The sequence below is a fragment of the Eptesicus fuscus genome, chromosome 7 (assembly GCF_027574615.1).
Source record: "Eptesicus fuscus isolate TK198812 chromosome 7, DD_ASM_mEF_20220401, whole genome shotgun sequence".
Lineage (NCBI taxonomy): Eukaryota > Metazoa > Chordata > Mammalia > Chiroptera > Vespertilionidae > Eptesicus > Eptesicus fuscus.
The window spans coordinates 4594410-4608958 of record NC_072479.1 but is presented as its reverse complement, the minus strand read 5'-3'; positions in this window follow the sequence as shown (position 1 = coordinate 4608958).

The window sequence follows — 14549 nt, the reverse complement described above, 5'->3', positions numbered from 1 at the left end:
TGGCCTGCACCCTCTCGAAATCTGGGACCCCTTGGGGGATGTCAGAGAGCCAGTTTTGGCCCGATCTCCAGGCTGAGGGACCCCAGCGGTGCATGAATCCATGCACCGGGCCTGTAGTGTGCATATAATATCTTTAGTTAATCTCTTCCTGCCCTCCCCCCTCCTCCCTTCCCTCTGAGATTCATCAGTCTGTTCCATGTTTCCATGCCTGTGCATTGAGTGTCTGCCCCCTGGTGGTCAGTGTGCACCATAGCTACCGGACGCTCGGATGCTCGGATGGTCAGATGGTCAGACAGTTGGATGGTCACTTAGGCATATATATATATATATACATATATATATATATATACACACACACACACACACACACATATATATATTATATATTATATATATTATATATATTATATATATTATATATATTTATATATTATATTATATATATTATATATATGTTACATATTATTCTATACTAGAGGCCCGGTGTATGAAATTCATGCACGGGGGGTCCCTCAGCCCGACCTGTACCCTCTCCAATCTGAGAGCCCTCAGGGCATGTCCTGCTGATGGCTTAGGCCCGCTCCCTGTGGTTCTCTGCTCTCTGCGGGGCTTGCCTGCTCCACACCATAGCGATGGGCAAGCAGGCCCTGCTGGGTGCTGCCTGCAGGCCCACTTGCCTGTTGTGGGTCACCGGTAGCTAAGGCCAAGCAGGCCCTGCTGTCTGCTGTCAAGCTGCGCCGCTGGACCCACCCCCAGGCCCACCCTGAGGTTGCCTGTCCAGCCCTGCCTGGCTCCCCGGGCCCCGCAGCAGCTGCGGCTGCTGGGGTCTGGCCCTGCCTCCCTCCTTGGCCCTTGAAGCAGCCTCGGCGGCTGCTGACCAGGCCCTTCCCCAGTGCAGGTGCATGGAGGCAGGTCCCGCGAACGCCGATGGGGGCAGGTCCAGGCGCTGCTGCCGCCGCTGCTGCCGCCCCTGAATCCGCGAACACTGATGGGGGCGGGTCCGGGCGCCGCCACCGCTCCGACCCGTGAATGCTGATGGGTCCCCCCTCAACGGCAACCGAGTCCCGCCCCCTGCGCCTCTCAACGGCTGGATAGGCCACCCTGAGTCCCGCCCCCAGCCTCCCGCCGCCCAATCGTGGGTGTAGCCGAGTGATGGTTATTTGCATATTACTCTATTATTAGATAGGATAATAAAGAGGTAATATGCAAATTGACCATCATGTCATCGCACAAGATGGCCACCCCCATGTGGTCACAAGATGGCCGCCACAAGTTGGCCGGCAGGGGAGGGCAGTTAGGGGCGACCAGGCCAACAGGGGAGGGCAGTTAGGGGCAGGGGAGGGCAGCTGTGGGCAATCAGGATGGTAGGGGAGCAGTTAGGCATCGATCAGACTGGCAGGGGAGTGGTTAGGGGGTGATCAGGCTGGCAGGCAGAAGCGATTAGGGGCAATCAGGCAGGCAGGAAGGCAAGTGATTGGGAGCCAGCAGTCACGGATTGTGAAAGGAATGTCCAACTGCCCTGAGGGGTCCCAGATTGGAGAGGGTGCAGGCTGGGCTGAGGGACACCTCCCCAGTGCATGAATTTTGTGCACCGGGCTTCTAGTTATATAATAATTATTAATCAGTAATGTCATGGTTATTGCTAATGATTATACTCAACGTAAGTGAACTTTAATTATTAAATGTAGTTTGCACTCAGATAAGTAAGCTTTATTTGTTGGATAAAAGAATGTACAGGTCCAAAAATCTTATTGAAGCTGTCCACAATTCCCTTACAAGTAAAAATTTTTTTTATATTTCTTTTTTTTTAATTGATTATGGTATCACATAATTGTCCTCATCCCCCCATTCCCATCCCAAACCCCTCCCCACGTATGCCCCCACCCCCCTGTTGTCCGTGACCACTGGTTAGGCTTATATGCATGCACACAAGTCCTTTGGTTGATCTCTCCTCCTTTCCCCCACCCTCCCCTACCTTCCCTCTGAGGTTTAAGAGTCTGATCGATGCTTCCCTGTCTCCGGGTCTGTTTTTGTTCATCCGTTTATGTTGCTCATTATTTCCTCTAGATGCGTGAGATCATGTGATACAAAAATACACTTATAAGAACCGAAAATGAGACCAGCCATAATGGTTATGGTGAGAGGCAAATGAATCAGTCTGTAGTGAGTTTCTTTCTGGGCCAACAGTTCTTTTGAGTCCTTATTTCAATGTCAAACAGTTCCTTATGTGTAGATGTCAGCATTGATAAAATTTTTTATTTAAGTATTTTTTAAAACTTCCAATTTTCTGTTTATAGTTGAAGGAGCAAAAACATGAAAAAGATGTATTTTTAATTAATTTATTTTAAATTTATTGGGGTGATATTTGTTAATATGGTCATATAGGTTTCAGGTGTGGGTTTCTATGTTATAAGAGCTATATATTGCACTGTGTGCCCACCACCCAGAGTCAAATCATCTTCTGTTACCTTATATTAGGTTCCCTTCACCACCCACACCCCTGTCCCCTTCCCTCCGGCAACCACCACACTGCTGTTTGTGTTCATGAGTTTCAGTTTTATATCCCACATATGAGTGAAATCATATGATTCTTAGCTTTTTCTGACTGGCTTATTTCACTTAGTATAAAATAAATATAAGACATAAAACAATAAGTTACATAGAAGAAAATACAGGTACCAAACTTATGAACCATGGTCGTAAAGAACATTTTATGCCAAAGGCAAGAGAAGTAAAGGCAAAAATAAATGAATAGGACTATATCAAACTACAAAGCTTCTACACAATAAAAGAAATTGATAACAAAACAAAGAGGCAGCCATCCAAATGGGAGATAATTTTTTTTTAATCTTCACCCGAGGGTATTTTTTCTATTGATTTTTAGAGAGAGTGGGAGGGAGAAAGGGGAGAAAGAGAGAAAAAGAGAAACATCGATTGTTTGCCTCCCGCACGCGCCCAACCAGGGCCAGGGATTGAACCTGCAACCCAGGTATGTGCCCTTGACCAGGAATTGAACCCAAGATGCTTCAGTCTACTGGCTGACGCTCTAACCACTGAGCAACTGGCTAGGGCTGGAAGATATTTGCAAACAATAGCTCTTACAAAGGTTTAATATCCAAAATATATAAAGAATTCATAGAACTCAACACCAAACAAACAACCCAATAAAAAAATGGACAGAGGACCTGAACAGATACCTCTCCCAAGAAGACATACAAACAGCCAATAAATATATGAAAAGATGTTCAACCTCACTAGCAATTAGGGAAATGCAAATCAAAACTACACCTGTTAGAATGGCTATTATCAACAAGTAATAACAAGTGTTGGAGAGGTGGTGGAGAAAAGGGAAACCTCATTCACTGCTGGGACTGTATACTGATACAGCCACTATGGAAAATAGTCTGGCGATTCCTCAAAAAATTAAGACTAGAGCTACCATACAACCCAGCAATCCCTTTCCTGGGCATATATCCGAAAAACTCGAAAACGTGTGTTTACAAAGACATATGCACCCCTTTGTTCACTGCAGCATGGTGGCCAAGACATGGAAATAACCGAAGTGTTCTGTGATAGAGGACCAGATATCCATGGGGGGTGAAAAAAAATAAGGCATGGCCCTTCTCCAGAGGCTTACAGCGATGTTATTAATTTGATGATGATGATGATGATGATGATGATGACGACGACGACGATAGTGACCATGATGTTACTCCAAGAAGGAGGAGACAGTAAGGGCAATTGAGGCACCATTATCCTGAAATGAGCATGTCACTTCCATAGTAAAACTGCCCTCTGACAAAACACAGACATTTGCTCACACAACACCTAGCCCGCTCATTGGCCCCAACAGCTCCCAGAATTCAGAGATTCTGCTTTCCTGACAGAGACCCAAGTTTCTAGCATCTCATCCCTGACCTGGCTTGAGAGTAAACCTTTGCTCAGTATTTCACCTTTATTCCCAGGGTCTTATTTCTCCTTAACCAAAGAAAATAAAGTTAGAAAGGCAGGTGAGGTCCAACATGTGTACAGCTTTGAATTCAGATTATGTAAATGCTTGCAAATTCATGGCAACACTGATGGGAATAGAAACTGAAAATTTTGCTTATACCTAGAAAGTGGTAAACTCAACACAATAATTAGAAATCCCTCTGAAATCCCAGTTAACTGGGGCATGTTTTTTACGAAAAACAATAATTTGGGATGGAAAATTAAAAAGAAAATTGAACAGTTATGATAAATATGTGAGTAAATTCTAGACATTTGCATAAATCAACTCAATTATTAGGCTCTTCTTTGTTGTATACATTAAGAATCTTTGGTAGTAATAGGTTAGGAGCATGATTGTGGCATTTTAGAACTTGATTTAAAATGGCAAGAATAACCCAGGACAAAAAAAAAAAAAAAGATTCAAAAGAGAAATTAGAGGGAAAAGCAACTTAATGCTTTGTACTGACTGTGTGACTGGCATATATGCATGATTTCGTAACCAATGTCATTGATTTTATTTTTATGTGTACCTTTCAGTTGAGTTACTTTGAGGCCAACAGCTTGCCTTTTTCATTCTTTAAAAGTTATGATAATACTTAGTCATTATATATCTTGACCAATCCCTCTTTGGCAAACAACATATTGTAAAATTAATGGTTGGACTTTAGTGAGTACTCACTAGTTATAAATTATAATTTAAACTGTGCTTTGTTTATTTCATATGCTACCACATGAAATAAACAAAGGGGCATGTGATAGTGTGGGAACAACTTGAAATACCTCATGCCTCCTTACATATTACATGTTAATTTCAACTTGTTAATCCTGGTTTTTGTGGTGTGAACAGAAGTAGGACCCTTTCACTAGGATAATTTATGGTCCAATGTCCATTTATTTTAGAACAGATTGGAGTTATAGGCAGGCTAAAGTTAATTTGTAACTTGGAAGTAAAGAATCTTGCCAGCCTGACCACAAAGTGTGAGACTTTGGCTAACCTGTGAGTACACTGTCTATCCACAATTTAGGGTCTAATAATTCTTTCCAAAGGCCATGAGGATGACTTCTCTGGACTTGATCTGTGCCAATTGGAAAAACAGTGTTTTTCACATTCAGGAATCTGAATCTCACTCAGGCGGCTCTGAAGGGGAAAAGTCCAGTATATTTTATGTAGAATATGCAAAATTAGGTCTAATCATTCTTTGTCTTGTACATTTCAACACAAAGAGAGCACCTGAAAAAACACCCAGGTAAGAGCATGATTTGCTGCCATGTCACACTAACAGTAACAGAAAAAGAGGGTCAGGAACTTCAGTGATCCTATTTTCAAGACACTGAGTGGTGATTATCTTCCTAATAAGTATAAAAAAGATAGTAAGCCAGGCCAGCAGTGGTTGAGCGTCAACCTATGAACCAAGAGGTCAGGGCACATGCCCGGGTTGCAGGCTTGATCCCCAGTATGAGGCATGAAGGAGGCAGCCGATCAATGATTCTCTCATCATTCATGTTTCTATGTCTCTCTCCCTCTTCTTTCCACTCTGAAATCAATAAAAATATTTTTTAAAGGATTGTAAGTTTCACCAGTCATGTCATTAGCCCCAGGAAAGAACCAGTCTCAGTTATTTGAAAGACAAGGTAAACAAAATTTCACTCTGCATTTTCAGGCTCATTTGCTTTTAAGTTTTAGGGTTCAAAAGGACTTGATAATTTTAAATATTTAACGGGTAATTGCTGCATTCCATGCTATTTTTCTGGGCAGAATAGGTGAAAGTGATAGGAGAAAGCGCACATAATAGGAACAGAACTGTTTCAGGATTCCAGGGCAGGAGGAATAGAGAAACTGAGACAGGAAAGTTAAAACAAGGCCAAAAGGGTGGGCAATTTGCAGCCAGCTTGTAACTAACAAACCATTATCTTCCCCAGTCAAGGACACAGAGCAAATGGTTTTTTAAAAAACAACAACTCCCTAATGCTGGAATGCAGAAAGGGAGGGAGAATGGGGAAAGGAAAAAAGGGCAGTTTTACTCCCTTGCCTAAGGCTTGGCAAGATGAAGTTGCCAGGTGCTTCTCATGATTTCTAGGAAGGCCACAACAAAGTAAGAAAAAGGACCTTGAGAATTAATCTGTACCAAAATATTCAGCAGAGGAATTTTGAGACCTATAGACAGGAGGGTATATTAATACCTCAGACCCCCACCCAACTTGCTCTTCAGATTAGCTGAGAGCCCATCTGTGCTTCGTAAGACAGATGTATATGTCTGCTTGCTTTGCTTTTTCAATAAATGTGCATGCTTAAATTGCTTTAATAGGTTGGGTTTTCACAATGCAGTCAAGGTCTCTCATATCAATTCATTTATATGAGAAGACAAGGATCAAGGTTGGGGACAGCCCTCTCTCACTGGATCACAGGATGTCCTGTCTGGTAACACCTCTCTAGTGTTGGTAAGAGGTGCCTGTAACAGAACCATAGTTGTTTAATGATTATTCACCTTACTAACTATAGATAAAAGATTTTTCTTACAGACCCTGGGAAACTGGAGGATGTGTTGCAAGAAGAAAAACAGGGCTATAAAAGATAAGGTGCCCTTGAAGCCCTGCTGTGTTCATTACTCAGAAAAGAAAATACATTTTGAAAGGACAGGACACATTTTAACTTAGCTGCTGTGCCCAGAACCTGACCCCGTCTGGGAGTTTGCCTCAGGAATGCTGACCACTCTCTGGTCCCAGGAATAGACTGTGCTGTTTTTAATATCATAGAAGACTAGTGGTCCAGTGCATGAATTCGTGCACATTGAAAGGAAATTAATTAGAATAAATATTTTAATATCGCTATTCGCCCTTTCTCTATAATAGAAGTGTCAACCAAATTCACAACCAACGAGACAATGACAGATTGAAACACACTCTTCCGATTGGCGCCAGTGAGAGCTTTATCTGTATCGTGCATGCACAAGTCAACTTAGCCTTTTATATAGAGAGAATGAACTTGCTTAATTAGACCTGCTTTCTGATTTAGCTAAACTTTTTCCAGCCCATTGAAGTTCCCCAACTTCTCTTTCAGGTAATTGTCAGCAACACAGCAGTAAATATCAACATGAAGCAGATTATTATTGTAGATCACACAGGGAGAAGAAAGGGTAAAATATTTAACTGTAGCAGTGTTTGACTATATTCTGCTCAGTGAGAAAATCTGAAGTCATTTTCAAGGTCCACCATTTCTTATTTCTTTTCAGTCAGGTCAAGTTTCTAAGCTTTCTAAATCTCCATTTTCTGGCTAATGAAAAGAAAATAGGATTCTACTGAGTCTCCTATCAACCACTTCAGGACTTCTGTGAGGATCAAATGAGATGAGGCATGGGAAAATGCTTCACAGACATTTGGTTAAAGTGTAAAATGTGGAGAAACCAAGATGGTGGCATAGGTAAACACCTGAATTTGCTGCCTCGCACAACCACTTCAAAACTACAACTAAAAGACAAAACAGGTATCATCCAGAACCACGGGAAGGCTGGCTGAGTGGAAATTCTACAACTAGAAGGAAAGAGAAAAGCACACTGAGACTTGGAGGAAGAGCAGAGGTGCAAAAGTGAAGTACAGAGGTACGGAGGCGTGCATGCGGAAAGGGCTGGCAACTGACTACGCTGCTGTCTTTTTCAATTGGGAGGGAGACACAAGCTCCCAACTGCTCTGAACTCCAGTTCCGGGCAAGACTCTGGGGACCCAGACTCATACGGGGAGAAACTGGACTGTCTGGCATCAGGCGGAACTTGAGGGCGGCTTTCTCTCAGAGGTGCTTGCAGCGATCATTGTTCCTGCACGGTGCCGCAGGACACAGAGACACAGGACCTCTTCCAGGCAGGGCTGATGGTCAGCCATTGCTGTTGGCTCCACCCTGGTGATTCCCTGAAACCCCGCCCCACCCAATTTGTGCACAGATGCTTTTGCATATGAATGGCCTGGCCCTTTGCAATCTGAAACCTAACAAACTGCAGCTGGGTCAAAAAGCCCCAGAGCCTTCAAAAGAAGACCCAAGGCTCAAGAGTAGCCTGCATTGCTTCACAGCTGGGCCTCATCTGGGCACCTCTAAACCCCAAACAAAGAGAAGGAATCTGCAGATCTCTCTGTAGCTCCTGCTGGGTGGCCTCTCTCCTTGAAGATCCAAGAGCCAGTGTACCCAGTGGTCAGAGAGAGACCATCCAGACTACAACTCTTCAGATCCATAAGAGACATACTCAGGGGGCAGACTTAGTGTGTGCCAAAGCCCCACTGAAGCAAGTCTTGCCTCATAAGGGTGTCTCCAGCACAGAAGTTCTCCCATCATAGACACAACTGATTCTCATAGCCAATTGGCCTGGAGGTCAATTCCTCCCAGTGATACCAACAACAATCAAGGCTTAACTACAACAAGACTGTGCACATAGCCCACAAAGGGGTGCACCAAGAGTGTCCACCTCAGGTAATTGGGGAGGCTGAGCCACTGGGCCCTATAGGACACCTAGCACACAAAGCCACTCTATCAACCCAGGGAAGCAGACAAAATGCGGAGACAAAGAAACAGGTCACAAATGAAAAAATGGAGAAAAGCAAACTACTGGATATAGAGTTCAAAACCACGGTTATAAGGTTACTCAAGAATCTTCTAGACACCTCTGAGAAATTTAGTGAGACCCTCAAGGATATGAAAAAGGACAAATCAGAAATTAAGCATGCACTGACTGAAATACAGAATAATATACAGAGATCCAATAGCAGACTAGAGGATCCCAAGAATCAAGTCAATGATTTGAAATATAAAGAAGCAAAAAACACCCAACTGGAAAAGCAAAAAGCAAAAAGAATCCAAAAATATGAAGATAGTGTAAGGAGCCTCTGGGACAACTTCAAGCGTACCAACATTCAAATTATGGGGGTGCCAGAAGAAGAGAGAGAGCAAGATACTGAAAACCTATTTGAATAATGACAGAAAACTTCCCCTACCTGATGAAAGAAACAGACTTACAAGTCCAGGAAGTGCACAGAACCCCAAACAAAAGGAATCCAAAGAGGACCACACCAAGACACATCATAATTAAAATGCCAAAGGCAAAAGATGAAGAGAGAATATTAAATGCAGCAAGAGAAAAACAGTTAGTTACCTACAAGGGTGTACCCATATGACTGTTAGCTGATTTCTCAACAGAAACTATGCAGGCCAGCAGGGAGTGACAAGAAATATTCAAAGTGATGAATAGCAAGAACCTACAACCAAGATTACTCTACCCAGCAAAGCTATCATTCAGAATTGAAGGTCAGATAAAGAGCTTCACAGATAAGAAAAAGCTAAAGGAATTCATCACCGTCAAACCAGTATTATATGAAATGCTGAAGGGTACTCTTTAAGAAGAGGAAGAAGAAGAAAAAAAGACAAAAACTATGAACAACAAAGTGACAATAAATACATATCTATCAACAAGTGAATCTAAAAATCAAGTGAATAAAAAGTCTGATGAACAGAATAAACTGGTGAATATAATAGGATCAGGGGCATAGAAAGGGAGTGGACTGACAATTCTCGGGGGAAAAGGGGTGTGGGGGGTATGGGAAGAGACTGGACAAAAATCGTACACCTATGGATGAGGACAGTGGGGGGGAGGTAAGGGCAGAGGGTGGAGTGGGAACTGGGTGGAGGGGAGTTATGGGGGGAAAAAAGAGGAACAACTGTAATAATCTGAACAATAAAGATTTATTAGTAAAAAAATAAATAAAAATAAAGTGTAAAATGTTTCCACCTGTGTTCCTGGGCTGAAGAAAATGCAAGGAGGCTAGTCGCTAGGGAGAGGAAGCTGGGTGTTGCTATGTGACATCATTACCCGGTGCCCACAGCCACCATTTCCGAACTGGACTGAGCTGTGGGCCGCATTTTGCACCATAGGGTCTTGGCAACATTGGCTGCAATTTGGTGGGGTGTCGCTCCAGGATGGTGGCGGGGCCTGTGTCCCACCTGGGGGAAGCCGAGTGTTGGTTTGTCAGTGCCAGGTCTGTGGTGCCATTTGTTTATAAATGACCAGTGCATGTCATGGCAGCTCCTGCATTGAGCATCTGTCCCCTGGTGGTTAGTGCATGTCATAGCGACCGGTTGGATGGTAGGAGGGACACTTAGCATATTAGCCCATTATATGTATAGATTAGCCACCTTGTTATTGGACTTTGAACCCCTGGAGGCAGACATACAGACTGAAGACCCTACACTCCCCTCCCCCTGTTACACTCCCAACTGCACATAATTATTTTCCCTCACCCCTGACAGAAAAAGGGGGAGCAGGTATTTTTCCAGGGCATGAAACCCGCTGCTCACTCCATATTGCTAGCAATATGAAATATACGCTAAAAAATTATTCAACCTTGTCTCTGCTTTTGACTCATAAAAATGAAAACTACACCTAAGCATCATGGACCTAGGAAACAACAACTTCTCTTGGTATCATGTTGTGTCCAGTACCAAAGGTTATCACAGTGCCTAATAAATTGCTTATTAGATAAGCCAAGTTTTGCCATGCTGGGGTGGGAATCCATGTGGTCTGCCTGGGTAAATTTGTATGAATAGATACTAACTATAAAATTGTGTTACATGCTCTGATAGTGGAAGATCAACCTGCTATAGGAATTCTCAGGACCTAACATAAACCAGTGTTATGAAATGAATCATAACCTCCAAAATTCATATGTTGAAACCCTAACCCCCAGTACTTCAGAATGTGACTATTTTTGGAGATGGGACTTTACAGAGGTGATTAAGTTAAATTAAGGCTCGTAGGGTGGGCCTTATTCAATCTGTATGTTGTCGTTATAAGAAAAGAATATTAGGAGACACAGATAGACACTAGGGTTGCCAGCTACAGAGGAATGAATATGTGAAGAGGCAGCAAGAGAGGGGCCATCTGCAAACCATGGAGAGAGGCCTCTGAGGAAATCAATCCTGCCAACACCTTGATCTCAGACTTTCAACCTCCAGAACTGAGAAAATAAATTTCTGTTGTTTAAGCCACCTAATCTGTGGTATTTTGCTTTGGCAGGTCTAGTAAACTAATGCACCAGGAATTAGGGAAAGCCTTCTACAGAAAGGGGTGGCCAGACTAAGAGAACAAAAGGAAAGCATTTCTGAAAGAGAGAATAGCACGCATGAAGGCTGAGGGATGAGTGAGGCCATGATGCCTTCCAGGGGCTTGAAAGAAGCATGGCTGGGGCAAAATGAGCAGGTGAGGAGGGAAAAGGAGGGGAGGGGTCATAGACACCACTTGTATTTTTGGCTGTTCAACAGCTTAACAGCCTTTGTACTTTAGGAGGAGCCCCAAAATGTTGGGGGAAAGTTTAGCGAAGCACATGTCTACTGTCAAGATGGCAGGTGATAAGTGAATGGCAGGTATCAAGGTATCAAGATGGCAGATGCCTACAGCAGCAAACTAAGTAGAGTGACCAACTGTCTTTGTTGTACAAGTGAAAATATCACATGATGGGATCTCCCTGAGTCCTGAGCAAACGGAAAGGTAGGTCTCCATAAATTAGCCAGATTGTCCCTGTGTGGTACAACTTTGGCTGTGCCTTACTTCCCTAACCTCTATTATTTTTCCCAAGCCTTGTTCCCTAGACTTTCTGACAATTCTCAGTTACCTGCTATCTTTCAATATATATATATATAATCCTTTCCTGCTTAAGTTGGCAATAATTTGTTTTTCTTGGCAGCAACAAAGAATGCTAAGCACTGAGACTGTGAAGGGCCCTATGAGCTACATTACAGAGTTTAGTTTGTCCAGAGTTCAGGGCAGAGTGGAGAGAGAGAGCACCACAAGGTTCTGAGCAGAGAATAATGTGGTCAGATTTCCACTTCAGGATAATTACTTTGGATACAGCATAAAGAACAGATGGAATGGGAACAATATGAAAGATGCCGGGTGGAAGATGGAGAAGTAGAGAGAGAAAGCAGTGGGGAAAGTTAGGGTGTTATGGTAACCAGACACGAAAGAGAACATGGTTGCCCAGACCCTCCAGGTGCTAGGACAGGGGTGGGGAACGCCTGGCCCCGGCCCGCAAAATCATTTGATCTGGCCCTGCCAAGGCATTAGGGGTGAGTTAATAAAATGCTTGACCAAATATAGTAGGCTAATTTTTAAGTTGATAAATTTGTATGGCCTGAAAATCTATATAAAAAAGCGTAAGCGACCGTTAAGGTGGAACAACTAGAACAACCGGTCGCTATGATGTGCATTGACCACCAGGGGGCACATGCTCAATGCAGGAGATGCCCCCTGGTGGTCAGTGCGCTCCCACAGGGGGAGCGCCACTCAGCCAGAAGCCAGGCTCACGGCTGGCGAGCGTAGCAGCAGTGGTGGGAGCCTCTCCCGCCTCCGCAGCAGTGCTAAGGAGCAGTAAGCCAAATGGTAAGGAGCAGTGAGCAGGTGGGTGGTAAGGAGCAAGGGGTCCGGATTGCAAGAGGGCTGTCTGACTGCCAGCTTAGGCCCACTCCCCATGGGCAGGAGGGCATCCCCTGAGGGGTCCCGGACTGTGAGAGAGCACAGGCCGAGCTGAGGGACACCTCCCCCCCACACACACACACAGTGTATGAATTTCATGCAGTGGGCCTCTAGTGATACCAGGTGTACCAGTTAATAATGCGGATTTTTTTCAATAGATGGAGTTACACATATGTTGATACATATGCAATTTGATGTGTATGCTATTTTGTTGTATTGACAGCAAGCTTCAAAACTTCATATGTCAAATTTTGTGAAGGTGTTAACATCATAGATATTTATACGCTTTAAAATGTCAAATTTCGTGCCAAATAAAGAGCATTTGCGGGAAGTTTTAATTCATTACTTTATTTTGAAGAAAAGTGCTGCTGAATACTTCAGGAAGCTTCATGGTGAACATGCTCCATCTCAAGATACTTGTGAACACTGGTTTAAAAGCTTTAAAAGTGATGAAATCGATGTGAACGTCCAGGTCAAAGAACGTCCAGGTCAACCAAAAAAGTTTGAAGACCAACAATTACAAGCATTATTGGATGAAGATGCATGTCAAACTCAAAAACAACTTGCAGAAAGATTAAACATTGCTCAGAAAACAATTTCCGATCGCTTACAAGCAATGGGAAAGATTTTAAAGGAAGGAAAATGGGTGCCACATCAACTGAACAAAAGACAAGTGGAAAACCGAAAAGTCATCAGTAAAATGTTGCTTCAACGGCACGAAAGAAAGTCTTTTTTGCATTGAATTCTGACTGGTGATAAAAAGTGGATTTATTTTGAGAATCCCAAATGCACAGAATCATGGGTTGATCCAGGTCAACCATCAACATTAACTGCAAGGCCAAATCACTTTGGAAAGAAGACAAGGCTCTGCGTTTGGTGGGATCAGGAAGGTGTGGTGTATTATGAGCTTCTAAAACCAGATGAAACTGTTAATCCTGATCACTACCGATAACAAATAATCAATCTGTGCCATGCTTTGATCGTGAAAGGACCAGAATGTTCCAAAGACACGGCAAAGTAATTTTGCTTCATGATAATGCACCATCACACACTTTAAAACCAGTTAAAGACACGTTAAAAGATCTTGCCTGGGAAGTATTAACCCACCCGCTGTATTCACCAGACCTTGCTCCTTCAGATTACCACTTGTTCTGATTGATGGCACACGCACTTTCTGAGCAGCACTTCAAAATGTACAAAGAAGTGGAAAATTGGGTCTCTGAATGGTTTGCCTCAAAATAAGGAAAGTTCTATTGGGACGGTATCCACAACTTACCTGAAAGATGGGGGAAATGTGTAGCTAGCAATGGACATTACTTTGAATAAAGCACTTTTGATGTTTCTCTTGAAATTATCGTGTTTTCTTTGATGACAAAATCCGCATTAGTAACTGGCACACCTGGTATAAATATCCAAATGGCCCTTGGCAGAAAGAAGGCTCCTCACCCCTGTGCTAGGGGAACAGAGAGAGGTGGCAGGCTAGATTAAACTACTGATAAACGACAAACAACTGAGACCTTCAAGAATTCTAAATCCTAAGCCCCAATATAGAAAAGCAGACTGAGCATGCCCATCCTCCACCACTGAATGAATGTCCACAAGGTGAGTGCTCACTAGCCCCTGGCCACCAGCCCCTGCAGATAACCTATAGCTGTTGTCAGTAGCTGACCATGAATTGAGGGAATATTGCATCTCTTGCCAGAACCACTAAGCCCGTCCTTCAGGCTATTACAGAATTCTGTTAGAACCATGTGCCCAAACCTCCAGAGGCTGTCAGGTCTACACCCACACCCTCTCACAACCCTGTGTTCCTTAGGCACCACCCGGAGCACGTCACTCCAGTCAGCAGTCTGGTCTCACCCTTCCTAAAGCCCCTGGTTCCTACGGCTCGGTTCTGGGCTCCCTTTCCTCGGGCCTCTACATCCTGCTCTCCCGCAGCAAGCTCACTCACCCCCAGGCTTCGAGGCCATTGATTTTAAGGACCAGTGAATACCAAATGTCTCTCTGCAGATGGAATCACTTCTCAGCTTTACATCCTTCTATGCAAATCACCTT